This window comes from Salmo salar, chromosome ssa13 (genome assembly GCF_905237065.1).
Source record: "Salmo salar chromosome ssa13, Ssal_v3.1, whole genome shotgun sequence".
In the NCBI taxonomy this organism is placed as follows: domain Eukaryota; kingdom Metazoa; phylum Chordata; class Actinopteri; order Salmoniformes; family Salmonidae; genus Salmo; species Salmo salar.
In genome coordinates this window covers 46,634,155-46,652,746 of record NC_059454.1, presented here as the reverse complement: position 1 = coordinate 46,652,746, position 18,592 = coordinate 46,634,155, and positions in this window count along the sequence as shown.

Genomic DNA, 18,592 nt, shown 5'->3' with positions numbered 1-18,592 from the left:
TTTTTCAGTAATATATTTTTACACAACCATGCATTTCATATGGGAGACAGAGATACAGTGAGGGAAAAAAGTATTTGATCCCTTGCTGATTTTGTACGTTTGCCCATTGACAAAGAAATGATCAGTCTATAATTTTAATGGTAGGTTTATTTGAACAGTGAGAGACAGAATAACAACAAAAAATCCAGAAAAACGCATGTCAAAAATGTTATAAAATGATTTGCATTTTAATGAGGGAAATAAGTATTTGACCCCCTCTCAATCAGAAAGATTTCTGGCTCCCATCTCAACCAATAATCAAAGTTAAAGAACAGGATTAAATTAAATCTAACTTAGAGGGGCTATGTCATAAAGCCTAGTTTGATTTTATCCTATTCTTTAAGGCGATGTGAATGTAACATATCAATTATTCATTAGTAGACAAACTGGAATTAAAGCCAGACTAAGTCCGTGACACAGATGGAACTTTCCAAGCAGAAGATACAGCTCCTTCAAATGTTGATATTTTGTTGCGTTGACAACCAAACACAATTCAATATCCAGTTTGTCTACAAATTAATAATTGATATGTTGGAGTCACGTCTCAATTGCAAACAAAATCAAGGTTAAAGAATAGGACTAAAACACAATAGGACTTAAATCAAGCTTTAAATTTCGGAATGGGGTGAAAATGGCAGCCAATCCAAACCAGTCTAATTGGAATTCATTGCAGTAGAGTCATAATCCTCATTTTACTTATGAAGGAAAATAAAAGTAAGGCATGTCATATATCCGAAATGTTAAGATTGTCATCCTAAATATTATATAATTATAAATACTGTCATCCTAAAATATTATATAATTATAAATACTGTCATAAATGTTGCTGTGTTGAAGAGACCAAACTGCAGCAGGTGAAATGTAGATACTCATCTTTTTAATATATAAGAGCAAAGTATCCACGGGAAAAACAATAAACAAAAACAGGCTAACAGGCTAACAGGCTAACAGGCTAACAGGCTAACAGGCTAACAGGCTAACAGGCTAACAGGCTAACAGGCTAACAGGCTAACAGGCTAACAGGCTAACTACATACCAAAGACTAGCAGTGTTAGCACAACCACCCACAACCCCAAGTGACAAACATACTCCTAATTATATGACTCCCAATCAGGAACAACGATAACCAGCTGTCCCTGATCGGGAGCCACACAGACCCACATAGAAATACAACACCCAGAACACACAGACATACTCTGCCACGTCCTGACCAAAACTACACAACAACACCCTCTGCTGGTCAGGACGTGACAAATTCAGTTTACATGGGTTGTATACCAATTTTCTGTAATAATAGCCTGGAAACAGACCAAATCATGTCTCAATTTTTGTTTTCTTGGAAAACTGTGAGTGCTATTATAAGATACAACATCAGTACTTGTTGCATTTGCAACTTGTCTAAGTCCTATCATCAACTGATTTCAGCCAGTGTATGGCTGTGGATTGACTGCATTGTTTGAATGGAATGTTGGCATATTGGCAGATAATTTGAATAATTTATGGAATCATTCCTCTAAAACATTCTGGCTAGCTAGCTAACAAACCTACAGTGCAGATTATTTATTTAAATTCATTATTTTACACTATCTTATTACAGCACTGGCAATAATGGTTGACCAACTGCCTGACCAAAATGGCTGACCTTTATCCCATCATAACAGGTTCATGTCCTTTCTAGTATTCTAATTTCTCATTCTATGGAATATTTATTTAATTCAGAGATCTCTCAATAATCATTAAGCCGATAACACATTGGTAGTAGTCAGTGACGAATACCAAAGCTGAGCAGGGCATGTTAAAAACCCTGGAAGTTGAGACCAAATAAATAGCTGTAGATAGATCAACTCTCTAGTAGGAGGTGCTGCCTAGCCTATAGTTTTTTTCTGATAGTGGATAGAATGTTGAAGATCTGTCCTTGTTTCAAAGGTACAAATCAACATGTTTTATAAAAGGTTTGTCTATGTTGACAATTGGTTACAATGATGACATACTCATGTTATTGAAATTCCACGCTCAAAACAACATTAAATTACTTTTTTCAAATCCAATGTATTTTCCACTTTGATTCCATGCCACAATATGTTGTTGACAAATTATGTTGAAACAACGTTGATTCAACCAGTTTGTGCCCAGTAGGTTTTCTCTCTCCAAATATCATTATTGAGAAGCAGAGTTTTCAGGCCGCCTCTCCATTTAAGTGTTTTGTATTTTTTCAGCGTCTCTGTCTGTTGAGGGGCCGTGAGTCAATAGCTGAAATTAAATGGGCTCCATCGATCGGGGGGGATTTGGCTGTTTACTGTGTGTGGAGATCTAGTCAGTCAATGATGACGAATGATAGTCATCGGGAGACAATGCCTCCTAAACGATAGAAGGTGAAGTGCCTGACCATGGAGGCCAGAGGACATGCGTAATCAAGGAAATAAAATGTAGATTCATCCATGCACTTGTATGCTGGTTAAGTCAAAAAGTGGGCTGGCTAATATGGTCATCGTCCAATGGTCTCCTCCTTGCTGTTCTCTTAACAACTCTCACTTCACAGTTGCTGCCTTTAGGGCTCCTATCCCCTCTACTTTCCTCTTTCAAGTGGTTAACTGTGAAGACAGAGGGTTGGTATTGGCGCATTGGAGAGTTCAGTATCCGGCCATGAAATGGAGTGTTTAAAGCAGGGCCAGCAGGCAGTAGCAGCCTGTCTTTGTGCACTGGTGTAGAAGCCTGTATCGATTAACTTGACAGCAGTTTAGCCATGTGGAGAGCTGCTCCCTAAGGAGGTTAGTCTGGTCTTGCTGCCTTTACCCTGGTTGCTAATGGGAGTTGGAGGGAAGTTAGACGTGAGGGGAGTCCTCATTTCCTTTGTCCTAGCTACTTATATATTTCTGGCCATTACCTTGGTCTTTGAACATTTTGGTATGTTATAAGTTGGTACTAAGTGATCTAGAGTGAGATGAGGGGAGATTTCAGTTTTGTTTTCTTTCTACATCCAGTAAATGGCTGTGAACCTTAGCTGGACCTAACCCATTGACTCTCAGCTGTCCTCAATTTGTCTCCATTGACCAGACCACCACTGTCTCTGAGCTCTTAACACAGGGGCCAGCCATTACATCTCCTGTTATTATTTGCCATAAAGAGCAGCTGAATGGCGATTAACAGTGGGGCCTATAGAAGACATCGGGGTGTGAGATGGTGTCTGCATGTCATCAATCAGATACAGTGGTGAAAACAGCAGCTTCTCCACTGGGAGTGGAAATATATTTTTCTAAATCTCAAAAATGTGGTTGTGTGAGACAGAGGATGGAAGGAGTGGGGGAATTGGGCGAAGGTTGTGTGAGACAGAGGATGGAAGGAGTGGGGGAATTGGGCGAAGGTTGTGTGAGACAGAGGATGGAAGGAGTGGGGGAATTGGGCGAAGGTTGTGTGAGACAGAGGATGGAAGGAGTGGGGGAATTGGGCGAAGGTTGTGTGAGACAGAGGATGGAAGGAGTGGGGGAATTGGGCGAAGGTTGTGTGAGACAGAGGATGGAAGGAGTGGGGGAATTGGGCGAAGGAGGTCTGATGGTGGATGCTGTGAGAGAATGGTGGGAAAAAAGATTGTGAGAGAATGGGGTTGAAATAATTCAGCCTTAAAGTTTTCGAGAGTGGCACTACAGCTACAATAGTGATTTTGTGGCTTTGTATTCCTCAAAAGTCTTGGTTTGAGAATAAGTGGTTACTACAGTATTACACAATAGGTATTGCTATGCAATGCAACACTCTGCGATCAAATGATTGGATGGCCTTTACAGTGCTTGATATAACTATGTTAGCTACAAGACTACTTGTTTTAGATATTTTAACTCCCTCTCTCTCCCGTTTGCCAACTGACTACAACACCTAGCTACTATAGCTCCATGGCCACTAAGGACAGGAGGCAAGGAGACAAGGAAGGAAGCCAATGTTGAATTAGTGTGACTCCTCCAATGACAGTGACTCAATAATTCAACTGTGAAGAGTCTGAATCATGCTTTGATGGTATTCTGTTGCTCTAGCTACTCATCTATGAAATACCCTATCCATTCAAACAACAAGCAGAGCTCTTCAACTCCAGTCCTGGAGGCCTAGAACATTTTAGTTTTTTAATAATCTTCTTTTAATTAGAGACAGATTCAGACCTGGGACACCAGGTGAGTGCAATGAACTAGCAGGTAGAAAGAAAAACCTGAAGAGTTTCGGCCCCCCAGGACTGGAGTTGAAGAGCTCAGTACAGTACAGTCAGATCTGAGTCAGAGCTCTATTCTTATCATAGCCCTGGTATAGTGGTATATTCTAATACCCACGCTGGTGCACTGACCCCTGCCTGTGTCTCATAGCATAACCGTGTTCTGCAATGCCAGAGGTGTTGGGAGACAAGACACTCGTTCTGTCCTCTGCTATAATTTGTTTTTGTTACATGGTTACACCATATACAGTACCGGTCAAAAGTTTGGACACTCATTCAACGGTTTTATTTTATTTTTTCTATTTTCTACATTGTAGAATAATACAGAAGACATCAAAACTAAGAAATAACACATATGAAATCATAGACTGTTGGAAAAGCATTCCAGGTGAAGCTGGTTGAGATAATGCCAAGAGTGTGCAAAGCTGTCATCAAGGCAAAGGGTGGCTACTTTGAAGAATCTCAAATATATTTTGATTTGTTTAACACTTTTGTAACAGCAGTCTTCAAGAATGGACCAAGGTGCAGCGGGAATGTGGATACTCATAGTTTTAATCAACTCAAGTAAGGCATCCACAGGAAAAAACAATAAACAAGACAGCAACAGTTTTGCAGGCTATCAAACGCAGTGCAAAAACAACTACCCACAACCCCAAAGAAAAACACACACTACTATATAGGACTCCCAATCAAAGGCAACTCAACACACCTGCCTTCAATGGGAGTCCTAATCACCAACACAACACTTAACACACAAAAACCTGCCACGTCCTGACCAAAACTAATACAATTGCTCCCTCTGCTGGTCAGGACGTGACAACTTTTTTGGTTACTACATTGTTCTATGTGTGTTAGTTCATCGTTTTGATGTCTTCTCTACTATTCTACAATGTATAAAACAGTAAAATTAAAGAAAAAACCTTGAATGAGTAGGTGTGTCCAAACTTTTGACTGGTACTGTATATTAACTGTATATATGTAGGCTCTCATCCTTCTCTCTTATTCAAAGCTTCTCTCCATTTTTCAGCTGTGTACGGAAGTCTTTTTTCTCTTGTCGTTCTCCTCGCCTTTTGTCCTCAGGGTCAATTGTGAATGTGGTCAGGAAAAAGGCAGCCAAATGAATTCATGTTGTTGTAGAGGAGATGCGATGTGAAGGATGCCAGTCACTAGAGTATAGATGTTATCTATGATGTTTGAGGTTCATTGATGGGTTACTACCTCAGCTGTATGCCATCAGTTTAGTACGAGTGGATATGGACAAGAGTATGTTTAGGCCTTGATATAACACCAGGTGCACAAGCAAAACTAAATTCTATATTTTCACACAAATGAATTAATGAGCGAGAAGCAGTTGACTTTTGTCCAGCACAATAGGGTTGTGAAACCATTATAGCCCTGCTGCCATACAGTTACTACATTATCCAGACGTTCTAATTTCTAGTCTTTTTCTATCTGTTCCTTTGTTTCATTGTTCATGTATCCAGGCAGGGACACAAAAGCCTGTCTCAAGGATCAATTAATCAGTGAGTTACAAACCGTAGAGAGATGAGAGAAGGAGCAGGACAGACAAAGGCACAGGCCATGTTAGTCTATGGTAATAAAGTGACTACATCTTACTTCTGTGTCATTAACATACCACTGAGTGGGATGATATTACCATGCAGGTCAGCCACTCTCACACGAGCAGCAGTCCCTTCGATTCACCTCACCTCCATTCTCCTACCCTCTCCATCTTTTTGCCATTCTTCTCCTCCTCGTCTTCTGTAGTCTCTCTTTCTCAACTTGCTTTCCTTCGTTTCTTGGCGTGCTCTTATAGAGTGTGACACTCCACCAAAGCAAAACAGTGGGTTGGCACAGTAAGTCACAGCAGGACACAGACAGACACAAAACAGCACAGAGGGGTAAACAAGGTTATTTATAGAGGCTTGTGTTCCCTTAAGGATCTGAAAACACACTGCACTGCATAGAGGGGGAAAGAGACAGCAGAAAAGTGGGATGAGGGTAGTTGTCTGTTGTGGTACAAGTAGTGAGAGACAGAGAGGTGTGCCTGGTAAGGTGGCCTTCACAGTGTGACACCAAAGACTCTTAATTGTTAATACAGAATGAAGTAGCAGAATGCTGTCACATTATGTCTGTTTCTGGTGGGATTTAAACTCTGGTCTCCCTCTTGGAAATGTCTTAATCATTACACCAAATTTCCTCTTTGGCTGACGACTTCATGCAGGGTTACCTCATCAGAACAGCATGATTCCAAATCACCTCCACTACATGTACATACTGGAGCTGTGCCTGTGTGACCTGAATCAGTCCTTCAGTAATGGTGATCAGTAATGATGATCACGATTAATTTTCTTCTGTACATGTTGTGTTTGTGACAATCAGCACTTCTGTTCAAAGAAATGTGGTTATGGGTGTTAATGTGTTTGTTTCTCCATTACCTAAGCTTGGTCGTGTATCTCAGCTCCTATCTACATTTTGTGCTTGGCTGCACTGCACTTGCCCCAAAGCAAAGAGATTCTCTTGCTATTTAGGTACTGCCTTTCAAAGCTGTGTATATGCAAGTGTGTGTGTCTGGAGACTACATATGTGTGTGTGAAACGTGTGAAGTGTGTGTGTCTATGTGTGTTTGAGAGTGTGAAGTGTGTGTTTGCATGGCCATCATTTGAATGGCCTGTCAGACACTTTCACAATTGAAATAATTGGTTGAACAGTGACCAGATTTCACCATTCATTGATTCTGTATAACTCCGTGATTAAACATGAGAACTACCCTTTAGATATCATTGTCACAGAAGCTCTAAAGCCACGTTTTTACTGAACAATTGTCTCAACCATTTTGTCACCACCCCAAGAAATACAGGATCTTTCAAAACACCTTGTTCCGAAACATAATGTTGTCACGGTAGTCGTAGGGATTAGACCAAGGCGCAGCGGGTTGCGTGCTCATCATTATTTTATTTATAGGTGAACACGAAAAAACAATAAACAAAGAACGACAGTTTCGCAGGCTATACACAGCAGTGCAAAAACAATCTCCCACAAAGGGACAGGTGGAAAACAGGCTCCCTAAGTATGACTCTCAATCAGAAACAACGATGTACAGCTGTTCCTGATTGAGAGCCACACCAGGCCAACAAAGAAATACACAACATAGAAACCCTAGAATACAAAACAAGAACATAAACCAAAAACCCCGGAACACATAAATCCAACACCCCTCTACATACACACACACCCCGAACCATATAAAACAAATACCCCTCTACCTAAATACACAGCCCAAACCACATGAAACAAACACCCCCTGCCACGTCCTGACCAAACTATAATAACAAATAACCCCTATTACTGGTCAGGACATGACAAATGTATTAGGTGCTTTCTGTGAAAGGCATTACACAATGATAGTGTATACAGTAGACTTCACAGTTCATTCAGCTTTAGTATTCTGATCATAGAGCTCTGATCATGGAATTGTGAACGAGTCATGCGTCTACACCTACATTTAAATGTCCACAGTGTGTCCGAATTCCCTCTTGCACGCTATATTCAAATGCCAGTATGCATTCTACAAACGGTGGAATAGGTTAAATATGATAACAACTGATGGCAGTAGCTAACTCCTGTAGCTAATTAGCCAGCTAACCTCTGTAGCTCACCAGCAAGTTAGCAAGAAATGCTAAAGGGATTGCAAATGGGTTAGCATAACTCTAGCCAAACTAAAAATAGTTTTTCTAAATATTATCTAGCTGGCTAGCATTTATGAGTCCAGCAAACACATTCCTCACACACTAGGAACATATTTCCTCCAACGTTATAATAAAAGGTGCCTCTCGGGCCCAAAACACAAGTTTTCTGGAGACTTGTGGGAGGAGTGCTGATGACGTTGCCCACTGTATGCGCTTTTGGTAGCCTGATTTTCATCCAAACTGAGGGGAAATCCACACACAATGCATCGCTGACCACCTCCTGAATTGGTCAGCCAGATCAGAACACAATCAGATCACAAAGCAACTTTGTGAGTCTAAACGCGTATTTTCTATTTTATTTTTTGTAATTTTACCCCCTTTTCATGATATCCAATTGGTAGTTATGATCTTGTCTCATCGCTGCAACTCCCCAACGGGCTCGGGAGAGGCGAAGGTCGAGTCACCCGGTAGCCAGCCGCACCAATGTGTCAGAGGAAACACCTCAACTGACAACCAGTGGTCAGCTTGGTTGATGAATTCATTGTCAGCACTGCAGCCAAAACAAGTGATGTCACGACTTCAACTGAAGTCGGTTCCTCTCCTTGTTCGGGCGGCGCTCGGCGGTCGGCGTTGCCGGTCTACTAGACATCGCCGATCCACTTTTCATTTTCCATTTGTTTAGTCTTTGTGTGTTTGTGTTTGGGCAAGTGTAGTGTTTTACCTTGCACCATTCATTATTCTGAGTAAAGTTACGTTGCTCCCAATTCTCTGCTCTCCTGCGCCTGACTGCATACACCAGCTACATCCACCATTATGACAGAATCCCGCACCCATGAGGGTATGGAGTTAGCAGGAGCAAACAACCCCGTATTAGGGGCCGAGGAGCGCGTCCTGCAGACGATGGATCGCTGGGAGAGAAGAGGAGTGCCTCCAGCGCCTCCGCCTACACCACCAATGCACCACTACCCACCCCTCCTTCACCTGGTCCTAGTGGGATTCGGCTCGCTCTTCCGAGGGAGTATGATGGGATGGCTTCGGGATGTCAGGGGTTCCTAGTCCAGTTGGAACTTTACCTGGCAACCATTCACCCGGCTCCCTCAGGCCGTAAAAGCGTGTCCGCCCTTGTCTCCTGCCTCTCAGGGAAAGCCCTGGAGTGGGCCAACGCCGTATGGGGGGAAGGAGAAGCGGTGTTGGACCAATTCGAGGAGTTCACCCGTTCACCCACCCACCTGAGAGTAGAGCGGCGGGTGAACGGCTTTTTCACCTTAGGCAGGAGATGAGGAGCGCATAGAAGTTTGCGTTGGACTTTCGGACCCTGGCAACCAGCATGGGATGGAACGACAGGGCCCTGATCGATCACTACCATTGTAGTTTGCGTGAGGACGTCCGTAGGGAGTTGGCCTGCAGGGACACCACACTCCCCTTTGACCAGCTTGTGGACATGTCCATCCAGTTGGATAACCTGCTGGCTACCCGCGGACGTCCAGATCAGGGTCTGTTGGTTCCATCCCCCAGCACCACCGCTGCAACGCCCATGGAGCTGGGAGGAGGCGACCGGAGGAGGGGCCGTTCCATGCACCATCTGTGGCCCCAGAGGGCATACTGCCGGTCGGTGCAGGGGAGGTTCCACCCCATCGACGGGGGGATTGTGCGATAAATCTCCTGGTAGACGCAGCACCTCCCAGGAGTCACGTGTATCCCCTGTCGCAAGAAGAGATGGCGGCTATGGAAACATATGTCTCCGAATCTCTGGGGCAGGGGTACATTCTGCCCTCCACTTCACCTGCCTCCTCGAGTTTCTTTTTTGTGAAGAAGGATGGAGGTCTGCGCCCGTGCATTGACTATCGAGGTCTAAATCAAATCACGGTGAGGTACAGTTACCCCGCTACCTCTTATCGCCACGGCAATTGTGTCAATGCACGGGGTGCGCTTCTTCACTAAGCTGGATCTCAGGAGTGCGTACAACCTGGTGCGTATCCGGGAGGGAGACGAGTGGAAGACGGCGTTCAGTACCACATCAGGCCATTATGAGTACCTCGTCATGCCGTACGGGTTGATGAATGCTCCATCTGTATTCCAATCCTTTGTAGACGAGATTTTCAGGGACCTGCACGGGCAGGGTGTAGTGGTGTATATCGATGACATTCTGATATACTCCGCTACACACACCAAGCATGTGTCCTTGGTGCGCAGGGTACTTGGACGACTGATGGAGCATGACCTGTACGTCAAGGCTGAGAAATGCCTGTTCTTCCAGCAGAAATGCCTGTTCTTCTCCTTCCTAGGGTATCACATTTCCACATCAGGGGTGGAGATGGAGAGTGACCGCATTTCAGCCGTGCATAATTGGCTGACTCCCACCACAATAAAGGAAGTGCAGCGGTTTCCAGGGTTTGCCAACTACTACCGGAGGTTTATCCAGGGCTTTGGTCAGGTGGCAGCTCCTATTACCTCACTGCTGAAGGGGGGACCGGTGCGTTTGCAGTGGTCGGCTGAGGCGGACAGGGCTTTTGGTCACCAGAGGGCTCTGTTTACCTCAGCTCCCATGCTGGCTCATCCGGATGCCTCTTTGGCGTTCATGGTGGAGGTGGATGCGTCCGAGGCTGGCATAGAATCTGTGCTCTCTCAGCGCTCGGGTACGCCACCAAAGCTCCGCCCCTGTGCCTTCTTTTCGAAGAAGCTCAGCCCAGCGGAGCGAAACTATGACGTGGGGGACCGGGAGTTGTTGGCTGTCGTCAAGGCCTTGAAGGCGTGGAGACATTGGCTTAAGGGAGCTAAACAGTCCTGAGGATAATAAACGAGGTGTGTTACAGGCTACAGCTTCCCCCCAGATTACCGTATTAACCGTTAATGTGTCTCTCCTCAGGCCGGTGGTGGCTGGTCCGCTCCAGGAATCTGAGGTGCGGGAGGTTCCTCCGCCCCCTCTGGAAATCGAGGGGGCTCCGGCGTATGCAGTTCGGTCCATACTGGACTCGAGGCGTCGGGCGAGGAGCCTTCAGTACCTCATGGAGTTGGAGGGGTACGGTCCGGAGAAGAGATGCTGGGTGCCGGTGGAGGACGTGTTGGACCCTTCGATGCTGTGCGAGTTCCACTGTCTCCATCCGGATCGCCCTGCACCTCGTCCTCCGGGTCCTCCCCGAGGCCAGAGTCGGCATGCTGCTGGAGCCGCGCGTCAAGGGGTGGGGGTACTGTCACGACTTCAGCCGAAGTCGGTTCCTCTCCTTGTTCAGGCGGCGCTCACCGTCATTTTCCATTTGTTTTGTCTTTGTTTCTACACACCTGTTTTTCATTCCCCTAATTATTGTTCTTGTATTTAACCCTCTGTTTCCCCCATGGTGTTGTGTGGGATTGTTTTATGTCATGTTCGGTAATGTTGGTGACTGGTTATTTCGACGGGTGCTGTTTTTTGCCCGTGCGTAAAAGTTGATGTTTGTGTTTAGGCAAGTGTAGTGTTTTACCTTGCACCATTCATTATTATAAGTAAAGTTACGTTGCTCCCAATTCTCTGCTCTTCTGCGCCTGACTGCATACACCAGCTACACCCACCATTATGACAAGTGAATTGATTTCCCTGACCACAAATTAAGTTAGGGTGATAAAATTTTCAAAGTGGGCTTCTCCCACAACAACCTGCATGCCCCGGTGATCACTGTACAGCACAACAGCACACTCCTGCACAGCTATTTACAGCCACAGAGGAAACACCGATACACTGCTGCCTCCTGGTCGGCTCACCGATATTCTGGCTGTAAGATACACACAGAGACACACCAATACACGAAAATGTAATTAATGATTAATAGTAGCTCATTCCATTCTTTCACATTAATAGATATTACGGCTTTAAGATACAAACACACATACATACATACATACATACATACATACATACATACATACATACATACATACATACATACATACATACATACATACATACAAGCATAACATGCTGATTCCATTCTATCTCAGTCCAAACTGAACCTGACGTATGACTTGTTTCTGTAGATTTCAAAGCAAATGGCAGTCTCTGTCAGAGAGCATCATGGAGCCCTGTTTGATTGTTATCTGGTAAAGACTGAGTGCTCAATCACCCCAAATTCCCCTCAGCACCACCCTCCCCACAATAGAGTCAGAAGCTTTCTAATCAGACTATTTACAGTGTATTTTTTGTGTGTTTAAATGCTTTGAGAGGAGTTAACCGGCACAGATATTTGTGTCTTGTTCATACCCTGTAACACACAAAACCTCACTCTGCCAGTAGGTGGTGAGCTCTCAAACTAGTCAGGGCCAGTATTAATAAAGTGTCTTAGATTAGGACTGCTGATCTAGGATCAGTTATGCTTTAGATTATCATGAATGGACAGGGTGGCACCTGGTCCTAATTCAGCACATTTACTCTGAGATGCTTTGTGTCAATTGTAAACTTGGTGACAACCAAATACCCACAAGGATGAACCAACAGATCAGTTGACCTCACATTGTTACTGTGTCAAATGATTTAGATACCAGACAACTGTGTCTAGGTTCTCTACTCCCGGCCCCACTGAAATATCGACCTATCAGGAACATTGAAAATAGCAAGGCTGTTAATTCACAACAAATATTTAAAAGACCCAGTGAATTGTAAGAAACCCGAGTACAGTAAACTTGAGTATAGTACATACAGGAATGTAGAGTAGTTTAGTATAGTATAGTTCACTACTGTACTGAACTTAAGAAAAAATATATATATATTTCACCTTTATTTAACCAGGTAGGCTAGTTGAGAACACGTTCTCATTTACAACTGTGACCTGGCCAAGATAAAGCAAAGCAGTGTGACAGAAACAACAACACAGAGTTACACATGGGATAAACAAACGTACAGTCAATAACACAATGGAAAAATCTGTATACAGTTTGTGCAAATGAAGTAAGGCAATAAATAGGCCATAGTGGCGAAGTAATTACAATTTAGCAATATACACTGGAGTGATAGATGTGCAGATGAGGATGTGCAAGTAGAGATACCGGTGTGCAAAAGAGCAGAAAAACAAAAACAAATATGGGGATGAGGTAGGTGGTTGGATGGGCTATTTACAGATGGGCTGTGTACAGCTGCAGTGATCGGTAGGGTGCTCTGACAGCTGATGCTTAAAGTTAGTGAGGGAGACATAAGTCTCCAACTTCAGTGATTTTTGCAGTTCGTTCCAGTAATTGGCAGCAGAGAACTGGTAGGAAAGGCGGCCAAATGAGGTGTTGGCTTTGGGGATGACCAGTGAAATATACCTGCTGGAGCGCGTGCTATGGGTGGGTGTTGCTAAGGTGACCAATGAGCTGAGATAAGGCGGAGCTTTACCTAGCAAAGACTAATAGATGACCTGGAGCCAGTGGGTTTGGCAACGAATATGTAGCGAGGACCAGCCAACAAGAGCATACAGGTCGCAGTGGTGGGTAGTATATAGGGCTTTGGTGACAAACAGATGGCACTGTGATAGACTACATCCAATTTGCTGAGTAGTGTTGGAGGCTATTTTGTAAATGACATCGCCGAAGTCAAGGATAGGAAGGATAGTCAGTTTTAGGAGGGTATGTTTGGCAGCATGAGTGAAAGAGGCTTTGTTGCGAAATAGGAAGACATTTCTAGATTTCATTTTGGATTGGAGATGCTTAATATGAGTATGGAAGGAGAGTTTACAGTCTAGCCAGACACCTAGGTATTTGTAGTTGTCCACATATTCTAAGTCAGAACCGTCCAGAGCAGTGATGCTAGTCTGACGGGCAGGTGTGGGCAGCAATCATTTGAAGAGCATGCATTTTGTTTACTAGTCTGCCGATAAGAATACAGTGATTGACAGAGTCGAAAGCCTTGGCCAGGTTGATGAAGACGTCTTTTATCGATGGCGGTTATGATATCGTTTAGGACCTTGAGTGTGGCTGAGGTGCACACGTAACCAGCTCGGAAACCGGATTACATAGCGGAGAAGGTACGGTGGGATTCGAAATGGTCGGTGATCTGTTTGTTCACTTGGCTTTTGAAGACTTTAGAAAGTTCTGGGACACTGAAGTCCATGGAGAATAAGAGCACCTCCTCCCAGCTGCTCACTGCTCTGAGGCTAGGAAACACTTACCACCGATAAATCCACTATAATTGAGAATTTCAATAAGCATTTCTCTACGGCTGGCCATGCTTTTGGGCCAGTTGCTGCTGGGGGTACAGAGCTGTTGGTCGGGGCTGGGGTAGCCAGGTGGAAAGCATGGCCAGCCGTAGAGAAATGCTCATTGAAATTCTCAATTATCGTGGATTTATCGGTGGTGACAGTGTTTCCTAGCCTCAGTGCAGTGGGCAGCTGGGAGGAGTTGATCTTATTCTCCATGGATTTTACAGTGTCCCAAAATTTTGGGGAATTAGTGCTGCAGGATGCAAATTTCTGTTTGAAAAAGCTAGCCTTTGCTTTCCTAACTGACTGTGTATATTGGTTCCTGACTTGCCTGAAAAGTTGCATACCGTGGGGACTATTCGAAGCTAGTGCAGCACGCCACAGGCAGTTTTTGTGATGGTCAAGGGCAGTCAAGTCTGGAGGGAACCAAGGTCTGTTCATAGTTCTACATTTTTAGAAAGGGGCATGCTTATTTAAGATGGTGAGGAAAGCACTTTTAAAGAACAATCAGGCATCCTCTACTGATGGGATGAGGTCAATATCCTTCCAGGATACCAGGGCCAGGTTGATTAGAAAGGCTTGTTTGCAGAAGTGTTTTAGGGAGCGTTTGACAGTGATGAGGGGTGGTCGTTTGACCATGGACACAGGCAATGATCACTGAGATCCTGGTTGAAAACAGCAGAGGCGCATTTAGAGAGCAAGTTGGTCAGGATGATATCTAAGAGGGTGCCCATGTTTACAGATTTGGGGTTGTACCTGGTAGGTTCCTTGATAATTTGTGTGAGATTGAGGGCATCTAGCTTAGATTGTAGGACAGCCAGCGTGTTAAGCATATCCCAGTTTAGGTCACCTAACAGTACGAACTCTGACGATAGATGGGGGGCAATCAATTCACATAAGGTGTCCAGGGCACAGCTGGGGGCTGAGGGGGTCTATAACAAACGGCAACAGTGAGGGACTTATTTCTGGCGAGATGGATTTTTAAAAGTAGAAGCTCAAACTGTTTGGGCATAGACCTGGATAGTATGACAGAACTCTGCTGCAGGCTATCTCTACAGTAGATTGCAACTCCGCCCCCTTTAGTAGTTCTATCTTGACGGAAAATGTTGTAATTGGGGATGGAAATTTCAGAATTTTTGATGGCCTTCCTAAGCCAAGATTCAGACAGGGCTAGGACATCAGGGTTGGCAGAGTGTGCTAAACCAGTGAATGAAGCAAACTTAGGGAGGAGGCATCTGATGTTAACATGCTTGAACTCAAGGCTTTTACGGTTACAGAAGTCAACAACTGAGAGCGCCTGGGGACACACAGGGCCTGGGTTAACCTCTACATCACCAGAGGAACAGAGGAGGAGTAGGATAAGGGTATGGCTAAAGGCTATAAGAACTTGTCGTCTCGTGCGTTGGGAACAGAGAATAAAAAGGAGCAGATTTCTGGGAGCGGAAGGATAGATTCAGGGCATAATGTACAGACAAGGGTATGGTAGGGTGCGAGTACAGTGGGGGTAAACCTAGGCATTGAGTGACGATGAGAGAGGTTGCATCTCTGGAGGCGTCAGTTAAGCTAGGTGCGGGCTCTGCATGTGTGGGGGGTGGGGCAAAGGAGCTATCTAAGGCATGTTGAGCGGGACTAGGGGCTCCGCAGTAAAATAAAACAATGAGAGCTGCCCTAAACAGTATACAAGGCATATTGACATTAGAGAGAGGCATAAAGCACTCACAGGTGTTGATTGGGAGAGCTAAGACAACAACGGGTAAACAGCTAAGACAACAACAATGGGTAAATGGTGATGAATGGGCAGAGAGGGTCAGTTAGCTACACACAGGGCCTGAGTTCGAGGCTGGGGCCGACAGATAAACAAAATGAAGTACCGTGTTAATGAACAGTCCAGCAGGCATCAGCTGTGTAGCCGAGTGATCATAGGGTCCAATGAGAAGCAATAGATGAAACGGGGAGCAGTTCGGTAGTAGTTACTACGCTAGGTGAGCGGGAGACATGGCGTTTGGGAAGCTAACGGGCTGGGGCTAGCAGAAGGGTCTTCACCGACATCCACGATGCAGAGGACAGTTGAGAGCACATCAGCCGAATTCCGTCAGCAGACCAGCAGACCAGTCGTGATGGATCGGCGGGGCTCCGTGTCGACAAAGGGTCCAGGCCAATTGGAAAGAGAGGTATTGTAGTTGGTGTACTTCGTTTGCTAGCCGGGAGATGGGCCTAGCTCGAGGCTAACTGGTGATTGCTTCTGGACAAGGGTGTTAGCCACAATAGCCACTCAGTAGCAGCAAGCTAACTGCAATGATCCGGTGTAATGGTCCAGGGCTAGCAGCAGGAATCTGGTGATGTATTGGGAAAAAAAGCAGTCCGATATGCTCAGGGCTGATATCACGCTGTGCAGACTGGCAGGTATTATCCAGGCTATCCGGGCTAAAGCGGCTGGTGTCTGAGCTAAAGGTAAAGACCGCTAGCAGTGGCTAACAATGACTAAATAGCCAGTAGCTAATTAGCTGGCTAGCTGCTGATGGCTAGCTTCTGATGGAGGTTCAAGTTATAAGTAGAGGTCGACCGATTATGATTTTTCAACTCCGATACCGATTATTGGAGGACAAAAAAACCTGATACCGATTAATCGGCCTATTTATTTTATATATATATATATTTGTAATAATGAGTAACAACAATACTGAATGAACACTTTTATTTTAACTTAATATAATACATCAATAAAATCAATTTAGTCTCAAATAAATAATGAAACATGTTCAATTTGGTTTAAATAATGCAAAAACAAAGTGTTGGAGTAGAAAGTAAAAGTGCAATATGTGCCATGTACAAAAAACCTAACGTTTAAGTTCCTTGCTCAGAACATGAGAACATATGAAAGCTGGTGGTTCCTTTTAAAATGAGTCTTCAATATTCCCAGGTAAGAAGTATTAGGTTGTAGTTATTATAGGACTATTTCTCTCTATACCATTTGTATTTCATATACCTTTGACTATTGGATGTTCTTATAGGCACCATAGTATTGCCAGCCTAATCTCAGGAGTTGACAGGCTTGAAGTCAAAAACAGCGATGTGCTTCAAGCATTGCAAAGAGCTGCTGGCAAACGCAGGAAAGTACTGTTTGAATGAACGCATACTGCTCTAGGTTGGAGTCATTAAAACTAGTTTTTCAACCACTCCACAAAATTCTTGTTAACAAATTATAGTTTTGTCAAGTTGGTTTGGACATCTAATTTGTGCATGACACAAGTAATTTTTCCAACAATTATTTGATTAGATTATTTCACTTATAGATTATTTCACTTATAATTCACTGTATCACAACTCCAGTGGGTCAGAAGTTTACATACACTAAGTTGACTGTGCCTTTAAACAGCTTGGAAAATTCCAGAAAATTATGTTATGGCTTTAGAAGCTTCTGATAGGCTAATTGACATCATCGGAGTCAATTGAAGGTGTATCTGTGGATGTATTTCAAGGCCTACTGGGTGTGGACTCTCAATTGAAGGCAGCTGTTGGCAAGTTGCCTTTGATTGAGAGTCCTATATATTAGGGTGTGTTTGTGTTTGTATTTGTGGGAGGTTGTCACTTGAACTGCTGTCGGTTGCCTTCAAGTCTGTCTTCGTCGTCCATCGGTTTGTTTTGTTTGTATAAGTGTTTTCATTAAAGTTAATTATGAGCACTCAACCCGCTGCGCCTTGGTCCATTCCTGACGACCGTCGTTACAGAACCTCCCACCAAATCCGGACCAAGCAGTGAAGGAAGGAGCAACAGGGGGACTTAGTGGAGCAAAGGGAATTTGAATTGGACCAACGGGAGAAATGGACATGGGAACAGATTATGGCCGGAGAGGGCCCATGGAAAAAATGGAGCGAAGACCGGGAACGCTACAGGGGAACACGACTGGCTATTAAACCGGAGAGGCAGCCCCAATAAAAAAATTTTGGGGGGGCACACGGGTAGTTTGGCAGGGCCAGGATTGAGCCGCAAGCCAAATCCCCGTGCTTATTGGGGGCAGCCTAGTATTAGTCAGGTCCCGTGCGTTGGAGTGAGGTGCACGGCGTTGAGGCCTAGTATTCACAGGCCGGTGTGCGCAGTACCTGCGCCCCGCATTTGTCAGGGGAAAGCGGGCATCCAGCCAGGAAGGGTGGAGCCAGTACTGTGCTCAAGACCGCCAGTGCGCCTTCACGGTCCAATATATCCTGTTCCCGCTCCACGCACTAGCCCTAAGGTGTGTGTTTCCAGGCTGGCATATCCAGTACCAGCACCACGCACCAGGCTTCCAGTGCGTCAGCCCAGTCCAGTACGTCCTGTTCCCGCTTCACGCACTAGCCCTAAGGTGTGTGTTTCCAGGCTGGCATATCCAGTACCAGCACCACGCACCAGGCTTCCAGTGCGTCAGCCCAGTCCAGTACGTCCTGTTCCCGCTCCATGCACTAGCCCTAAGGTGTGTGTTTCCAGTCTGGCATATCCAGTACCAGCACCACGCATCAGGCTTCCAGTGCGTCAGCCCAGTCCAGTACGTCCTG